A 9,088-nucleotide genomic window follows, 5' to 3' on the forward strand; every position below is an offset into this window, starting at 1 on the left:
GGTGAGTGCCTTGACCACTGGGCAATACAGTATGTGAGGATGGCTCTCTCTCTGTTGATGCTGTTCCACTTTTTAATGAAATACTTAAATATTTATTGAAGCAGGAACTGGAATCTAGGTCTCTCAGGAGAATGTGCTAATCAGTAGGCTATTGAGTCATTCTCAGTCTCTCTGTGACCCAATGACTATTTTTAAGTAAGTATTCAAGATAGCAAGTAAAGAAAGAACAACCAAGAAGTCTAGGAAGTGTGTAGACTGCTTGCTAGGAAAAAAGGAGACAGAAGAAAGCACAGATAGCTTTCTTCCTTCTATGTGCTTTCAAATAATGATGGGAAAGCAATTTGAAATGAATAATTTGACATTTTCCCCCTTTTTCTTTTTGTGAAACATGGCTGAACAGATTGAATTCTTCTCAAATGTATTCTTTATTCGAAATCATTGACCAAGTAATTCTTAGGCTGTAAATTGTTCATAAGCATTTCTTTACAAAAATTTGACAGTCAAAAATCAGACTTTGTAAACTGGTTTTAATTGGACATGCAGATCATGTGGTATGTTTTTCTTCCCTGTCTGGATGAGTGTAATTTAGGCTTAGTAATTCACATTTCACACTCTGCAAATATTCTGTAGTATTTGCTTAAAGTGATTTATTTCGACAAATATTCCTACCATCAAATGTATCTCCTAGAATATGTGTATAATTGTGGAATCACAATCTAAGAAAATTTATTTAAAAATATAAATTAATATTTTCATAAAGGGTTTACATCACTTGCCTAGCAACCCTTTAAAAACTTACTTTTTTCACAATGAGCTAATTAGGTTTTTTTTTAAATAGTAAACAGTAAACCTGAACATAATTATCCATTAATAGCAAGAGATGATATTCAGTAGCCTTGCTGTACTATTACAGACTATTTCCACAAATAATGGAGGAAAAATCATTTGGTTTTGGTAACACTTTCCATATGGTCCTATTTAGTTTTCACAAGACACCTCTGGATAGATTTAATAATTACAGTATTGAGGAGAGATGTAAAAGTGCAAAGTACTCTAGAAATAAATGTAATAATTACAAAATTTCATATTGACTTAGTGCCAAGTGAGCTTTGTGCTTATATATAATTCTTGTTATTCCATGGAATTAGATAAGCATATGAGTGTCTGAGCATACTGGGCATCACAATGGGCCTGATTCATATAAAATACTCAAGTGGGTGCTATGGGCTTCTGCTCTGAATCTTTTCAAAATGATTTAATTAAAATGAAAGATTACACAACTGCTGAACAGAAGCTGAATATTTACAGGTACACATTTCTACACAGTCAGCAATTAAATGCAGGCAAAGAGAAGTAACTCTTTTGTCATTGATCATATATTTATATATATTTTTTCAGGTGCTTTCGTCTAGTAAAATAATGTTGTTGCATTAATGCAATCATCTGATAGTCTGAATGCTATAACAATTGTGCACATATTAAACCAAATAACACTATAATACATTTATTTGTATATTTGTGATGTTTTTCACAAAAAAGTCTGTATAAAGGTCAAGCAAGACAATATATACACTGCAGTTATTCAAATATATATTGTAAATAAATTTGGCTATTAGGTTTCTTAATGGGGCATCTTAAGACAGATGCTTTATTCTGTACTACACTATATGCTTACATTTGGAACGATAGTATAAACTAAATTTATGCTCACATTTGTGAAAGTATAAATTAAAATATGAGATGAGAATGTGAGGGGAGGAGTGAGTATACAGCATATAGTTAGATTGCTACAACAAGGCACATAGGTCTTTCATATATGGCCAGATGTTACTATATGTTTTACAGCTGTACCTGTTAAATATGATTTATTTGTCCATTGTAATTGTCATGATAGATAAGCCAGATGAAACAGGAAGGAAAATTGTCCAACTTTCACCCTTAGAATGGTCTTTATTGATACCAGAACAGGTGTCTTAACCATTTCTTAATGTTGATAGTTTGAGTATTCTCACCACACACAAATTGGTTGAGTGCAGAATGTGAGTGCTTTGTATATGAGGAATTGCTTTAAATATGTAGCTGGAAAAAAGCTGGTGGGGGGAGGAGGTTAGTCTGGGAGGTCACAAAATAATGATTAATTTCTAATATTTAGAAAAAGAATCAAAACGATGTAAAGAGCATTACAACTGAAACTGGTTACATATGCAAAACAAACGTTATTAAAACCTACTGAAGACCTTTCTAGAGATAGTGAATATTGGTTAAAGTCTCTTATGCAGTCTAACAGTCTTTATTGGTGGGGGAGAAAGGATTAGCTTTATTGCTTAATTCTGAATTGAGAAAATGATAGTCACTTTCCCACTTCAGACAAAACAAACAGACACAAAAGGGAGAGAAGACAGGAGCAATTATGGATTTTTGCTTATGTTTTCATGATGCAGGATGGCTGAGCAGTCATGAACAGATGCTTTGGGTTGGCAGGTTGGCAACAACAGCTGTTGCTCTGGATCCCAGCTCACCTCCCCGGTTAGGGATATCATCTGGTTGCTCTGGTCAGGTCCCTCTCATTCACCGGTCCTTCTTAGGCTGTGCAGAGCTGGATGGGTTGTCTCATTTCACTGTGCTGGTGCTGTGCAGTACTGTTGATTTCAGGATCAAGTGAAAAACTGAGAGAAGAGAGACAGGGGGAGAGAGAGAGATAGGACAAGAGGAAGATGTGCAGCAGAAATTAGCACCTGAAAGAGAGGGAAGGCTCTCACATGTATCACACTGGGGTCCTTGCTGATTCAGTGAAGATGGTCAAGCATCTCTCCACAAGTTCTGGTGTCACTGCAACAATCCTTCCACTGCAGCTGTGATGATGGTCAAAGTTCTTAAGCTGTTCTCCTCCAAAGTCTGTTTTTAAGGGACCCAAATGAGTGATGGGTAGAGGTGACACAGACAGACTGGTCAGCTTGGATGTAACCCATAACAACTTAACAGGAGGCACTGTAATGTAATCACAACAATCTACTCGTGTGTGAAAAATTTAAAGAGGTACCCTAAACCAGCAATTATTAACTCATTTATTTGTAGGAATAGAAATCGAGGGTAGATGCTAATTGTATTTGTCTGTGTTTACCTATATGTTGTTAGAAGTTTAACAATGTGATCTAATTAGCTTGTAGATGCTAAAATCCTGTTCCTGTCCCATAATGCTTCATTGTTGTATTCTATTGATTCAGAAATCAAAATGAGATATTATTATTTATATGGGACTTGTGGTGTAATAATATTATTGTCCTCATTTCTCTTTGAAACTTGTAACTCATGGAAGATGAAGCTAGGCTGTTCTCAGTGGTGGCAGATGACAGAACAAGGTGCACTTGTCTCAGCTTGCAGTGCGGGAGGTCTAGGTTGGATATTAGGAAAAACTTTGCCACTAAGACGGTGGTGAAGCACTGAAATGAGTTACCTAGGGAGGTGGTGGTGTTTCCATCCTTAGAGGTTTTTAAGACCTGGCTTGACAAAGCCCTGGCTGTAATAATTTAGTTAGGGTTGGTCCTGCTTTGAGCAGGCGGTTGGACTAGATGATCTCCTGAGGTCTCTTCCAACCTTTATATTCTATGATTCTATTAAATCTACATAGTAAACTACCTGTGAACTCTTTGAATGGCTTATGTATTGTCTGAGGAAGGACCCACAATACAGAGATCAAATTGTCAGCTCTTTCATCAAAGCCCACATGGCAAGATTACCTGTCAGCACCCAGTTTGCTTCAGCTATAAGAGAAGCCTCAGGCCTGATCCTTTTTTTATCTCAAATCTGCTTAAACTTTGACAGGAAAAGTCTAATTCACAAGACTGAGTTCTCCAGGTTTCTCTGGATTCACTGTGGAATTCTCATGGAAGAATTTGAACAAACTCTGCACATGGACTGCCTATTGGACTTTCAACTTTTAAATTGATTCCAGAAAGACTTTTACATAGCAGCAGCCTCACCATCTCTGCTATATAACTGACCTAAGAACTCTACTTGTATCTGTATGTATATTGATCTTTTAACCACAACAACTTTCTTCTTTCTTTTATTAATAAATCTTAGATTTACTTAATAAGGATTGGCTGCAAGTGTGCATTTGGGTGAAATCTGAAATATTCATGGACCTGGTGGGCAATGTGTCTGGTCTTTTGGGATTGATAGAACTTTAAGAATGGTGAATAAGGTTTTCAGTAACCTCACTATACTAGACTTGTCTGTCTGGATGGGAGCCAAAGGCACTAAAGGAGACTGTTTGGCTTCTTGGTAACCAGTGTTGTAATACAGAAGCAATTTTGTTATCGACTTGGTGAATCTCATTATAGAATAAGCCACCAGTTATGGGGATTGTTTACCCTACTCCTTGCATTTTGCCCTGAGTGAACAATCTTTCGGTACTATCATGACAGTGGAATAATCCATCCTCTCATTATTTTGTCCACCAATTAGGGCTAGTTTTTAACACACCAATTATGATTGCTTGATTTCCAATCCTCTGATCCTCTTGTTTACCAGTTATAATCTTAACACAGTCCTTGCGTGGTACCAGTAGACTCTTCCTGTTCAAGTTAATTCAGTCTTTCTTTCTCCTTCTGACATTTTTTCTTAAACAGTTTTTTATGCAGATTATCATGATAATTCATGAATTTTTACCCGCTTTTCACCAGCTGATCTTACAATTAGGATAAATTTGTAGGCCCAATTGTCACAATAGTGGCCCTCTGCACAGGGGTGAATTTCACCTCAAGTGGATTTATATAGTAGTGTCATGCTGCTGAAATGCAAATAATCAGAACCAGAATCGCTACTGAGCTTTGTTTATAATGGTGAGCAGAGTTATAACTAACAATGTCTGTCTGACAATGCCAGATCTCCTACCCACCTAAAATACATGGTATGTCACAGTCTCAAACCATTCTGGTACTACCACTCTCTCTCTCTCTAATTGACCAATATGCATGAAAATTCTTGTGCTTAAAGAAAACAAAGCTATAAGACTCTTGTATTATTTAAATGATAATCAGGAACTGGAAATCATCCCATTTTAATGTACAATGAGTAACATACCAACTATGTGCACCTTTAAACCATGGCATTTCATAGGTATAAATTAAGAAACACAGAGATGTATAATGTGCTATGCTAATACTTTTCTATTAATCAGGCTTATATTTTTGGAATCCCACTCCCACTGGGAAGTGACCCAGTCTTGTAACAACATGGGGCTCTCGAGGAGACACAAGAAGAAAATCCCTTTATTCATCAATGGCTCAGTACCTCTGTCCCCACCCAGCCACAATTCCCATTGATGTCAATGAGAACTTTGTAACTGAGTAAGTAATGCAGTACTGAGCCCAGCATTATTAAGTGCTGTGGGCTGACATCTGGCACTCCCTCAAGGTTTGTCTATATTGCAATAAAACACACATGGCTGGCCCGTGTCAACTGACGTGAGTTTATGGGACTTGGGCAGGAGAGCTATAAAACTGCAGAGTAGACATTCGGGCTTGGGTTGGAGCCTGGGCTCTGGCATCCTTCTCCCTTATGGGGTCCCAGAGCCTGGGCTCCAGCCCAAGCCTGAATGTCCACCCTGCAATTTTATAGCCCTGCAGTCCAACAACTGGGAGCACAAGTTAGCTGACACAGGCCAGCCATGAGTGTTTTACTGCAGTGTAGATATACCTGCAGATGCTGATCACTGATGCAAACTGTAGGCATTTAGGATGTGATCCTGCAGTTGGCTATTGGAATCACGTGTGCAGTTAATTGCAGGATTGAGGCTGTATCTGTTCTTAGGTTAATGTAACAATAAAGAACTGTAACATACTTAATATCAGCTGACCATGCAACATTTAGTAGCTTTTCTTCATTGATAGAGGTTGCCTTATTTCCATATATACGTCATGATATCCTCTGTTATTTCTTGAACTTACTTAATACATTATTTTACTTCAATGAAGGATTTTTGCCTGAAGGCTTTATTTGATCTATTTTTATCAGATTAATTTACTCACAATAAAATTCCCAGTTTGTCAATCTGTTTTGTTTCTTGTGATAAATTATTTAGTTCAAGCAAATCATTGACACCACTCATGCCTGAAATCAAGGCAACAACTACACCTAGAGATCTTATATAGCACTATAATAAATCACCGTATTATCGGTATAAATCTCTACTAATGATCTGATTCACAGAGATGGCAGCTCATTCATATAGATTAGAAATGAAAACTGGGCCAGTTGAAGGCTCATAAAAGCCATAATCATTATTTAGAGGATCAAAGCCATTACAGCTTATAGTATTTTGTCTATATAAATTTAAACTGCCGTGCTACTCCTTACCATGTAATGTAATGAATTCAGTGAACTTTGCACACAGTGGGCCCAATTTAGCATTTTTCACTCTGCATTATTTATTGTTTATTATTCATTATTTCTCTGATTTAAAGAGACAATTTGAAATGAATTGTTTAAAGATATACTGCTTTGATGGTGTTATGTGCCGGGCAGTATGAGACAAAACAACTAAAACCAATGATTTCTGCAAGAGTGGCTGAGAAATAAAGGGTATCACAAGGCAAGGACAAGGAAGCATGAGGAAAATCTGTGGATCAAATTCTGCCCTGATTTACACTCCTTGCAATAGTAATGGGCCAAAGCTCAACGGGTGTCAATTAGTCATTATCCATTGAAGTCAATGGAACAATTCTGATTTATACCAGGTGACGATCGGACCCGCTTTGGTTGTTTAGTGCTTTTAACAAAACAACACAAAGTATCAGCTGTCAACTGTCTGTTTTTTGCAGGATGGGAAGGTTTGGATGATAATTACAGATGGTGGATGGGATGAGTCCATCGTTTTTATTCCAGTCAGTTAATGTTACTTTGTTTGCAACCTCTGGCACAGCTACAGGAGGTGGAGATATAAGATTAATTGTTTAATTCCATTTACTCATTGGCCATGCCTGAGGACCACATCTTTCAATTCCGCTTGGTAATCTGTCTCTTTTTCCCAGAGCATTTCACCTGCCTTTCTACAATGTCATGTCTCTGGTTAAAAGTTTTTTGTTATTAAAAATAAAGGAAGACATCACCTGCTTCATCACTCTATGTGGCGATTCAAGGCTCACCCCTGCAGCAAAAATCAGTGTTTCTTAGGGATGCTGCTGTATGACATCCTCTTTTCTATTTCACTGAAAAGATGAACACTCAGCCCCTTGCTCTCTCACCACTAAAGAAGGGAAACATTTTGTTAGTTATGTAACTATTTGGTGCTCTGTTCATGTCTGTTCATGGAGTAATGGTCTCTCTTTTTCCCAGTGTATCAAAGCTTCTGTTCCTTAGCAAGCTCATAGAGAAACTAGCCATGTTACCTCCCAAAACAAATCCAAGGTACCACCATGATAGCTCACCTATCACCCCTTCCTGGGTTTACCAGAGGTTCCTTTCAGTTGACTCATTTATCTGTTTTTGTAAGGTGCAAGGGGGCCTCACCCTAAAGAAATTGCCAGGGTTGCACAGGAAACACTTTTAGGAAAAACTTCCCAGTATAGCTTAGACCTGCTACCCTTGAGAGGACTTGGATACAGCCCTCTGATATCCCTGATTATCTCTCAGGAAGTACTCTTCCAAAACATTGTATTTTTTTTTATTTAGTAACCAATCTTCCCTGATATAATTAATCTAAACATAAATCAAAACACAAACATAAATCCCTCAGCACAATTCTTGAGTGCAGGTTAAAAGTATCTGAACCATAAACATATAGTTAGCGTTCTGCATGTGGTGATCAGTCGCCTGCAGATGCAGAGAGAAATCTTAAACTTTATACATATGAAACAATATAACATTCTCACACATCCTGTTATTTAACCCAAACATATGACATATATGCATTATAATAGACACATAGCCCTATTTCTATCTATATTTTACACTATAGCTAGCCATGTTTACTCTCCACGGTCTTCTCTCCCTCTGCTCTGTCAGGTTCCTTTTCTGCTCTGTCCCAGAGCACCACTCTTACCTTTGGATGTATATATATATATATATATATACCTCCTAACTGTGATTTCCGTTTCATGCATCTGATGCAGTGGGTTGCAGCCCACGAAAGCTTATGTCCGCAGAAATTTGTTAGTCTTTAAGGTGCTACAGAACTCTCGTTGTTTTTGCTGTATACAGACTAACACGGCTACCCCTCTGGAACTTTTCACCGAGGCTTTTGTCAGGCCGGAGGTTGCTTCTTCTACTTCCTTCTTCTGACTTCTTTTCCTAATTTTCTTGATTGACTGACGAACTGACCTTTGGCTGCTGACTGCCTATCTTTTATTCAGTTTTACCAGCCATGAGATCCCTTCAGATTGGCTTGTTTCCTAATCCTTATATCAGCATATTCTATCTTCCAATCACCTTTAAACCCTCTCTGTTTAGTCCATACTTAGAGATCAGTCACAACAGCTAAATCTAACTGTCAATCAAAGCTGTTACACAACAAGACTTAGTATTATGGTCTGTTTACTATTATGGCCTGATGACCCTCACCTAGTTTTGGATCCAGCATGTCTGATTGAAGTCTCCCTTCGCTTACCTGCCAACATACTAGCCCTAGGTTAACCTGAAACTGCTAACTCATTCTTCTTGGCTGTGTGCCAACATATTATACATATCAAATTTCCAAACTATTAAACTGTAAACAATTACCTCATCCCTTTTAATATGTATCCAATTGTTAATTTATGCATCTTAATGTTAAGGTCTGCTGTTGCCATCGCATTTTTACCAATTTAGCTCTCTTTTTATAGTTCTTCCCCTATTTTCAGTTAATAGTAGCAAAGCCATGTTTTCAGTGCTGTGCCTAAGAAACAGAATAGAGCGGCTCAAAATCCCTTGTATCAGCCAAAGGCCATAAACTCAAGTAATTGAAGCTAATATAGATTCAACACAATTAAGATTCAAGCCAGGACATGGGATGGAAATAGTTTTAGTGGGATCGACAGATGATCTCTTGCTGACATGCTTGGGACACCACTGCATAGGTCAGAATGTAGCAGGGCTTCAGGGCCCCCCT

General features: G+C 37.8%; 1 long non-coding RNA gene across 1 annotated transcript; it reads right to left on the minus strand.

The window, feature by feature from the left end:
- Positions 1-446: 446 nt before the first annotated feature.
- On the minus strand, positions 447-8,418 carry LOC137163836 (uncharacterized). The gene is made up of 3 exons (XR_010922850.1): positions 8,077-8,418; positions 7,113-7,249; positions 447-2,895 (listed from the first exon to the last, which is right to left on the minus strand). It is a non-coding gene; the product is annotated as an uncharacterized lncRNA (long non-coding RNA).
- Positions 8,419-9,088: the final 670 nt, after the last annotated feature.

Source organism: Emydura macquarii, unplaced genomic scaffold, assembly GCF_026122565.2.
Source record: "Emydura macquarii macquarii isolate MOO-44397 ecotype Brisbane River unplaced genomic scaffold, CSIRO-AGI_Emac_v2 contig_2636, whole genome shotgun sequence".
In the NCBI taxonomy this organism is placed as follows: Eukaryota; Metazoa; Chordata; order Testudines; family Chelidae; genus Emydura; species Emydura macquarii.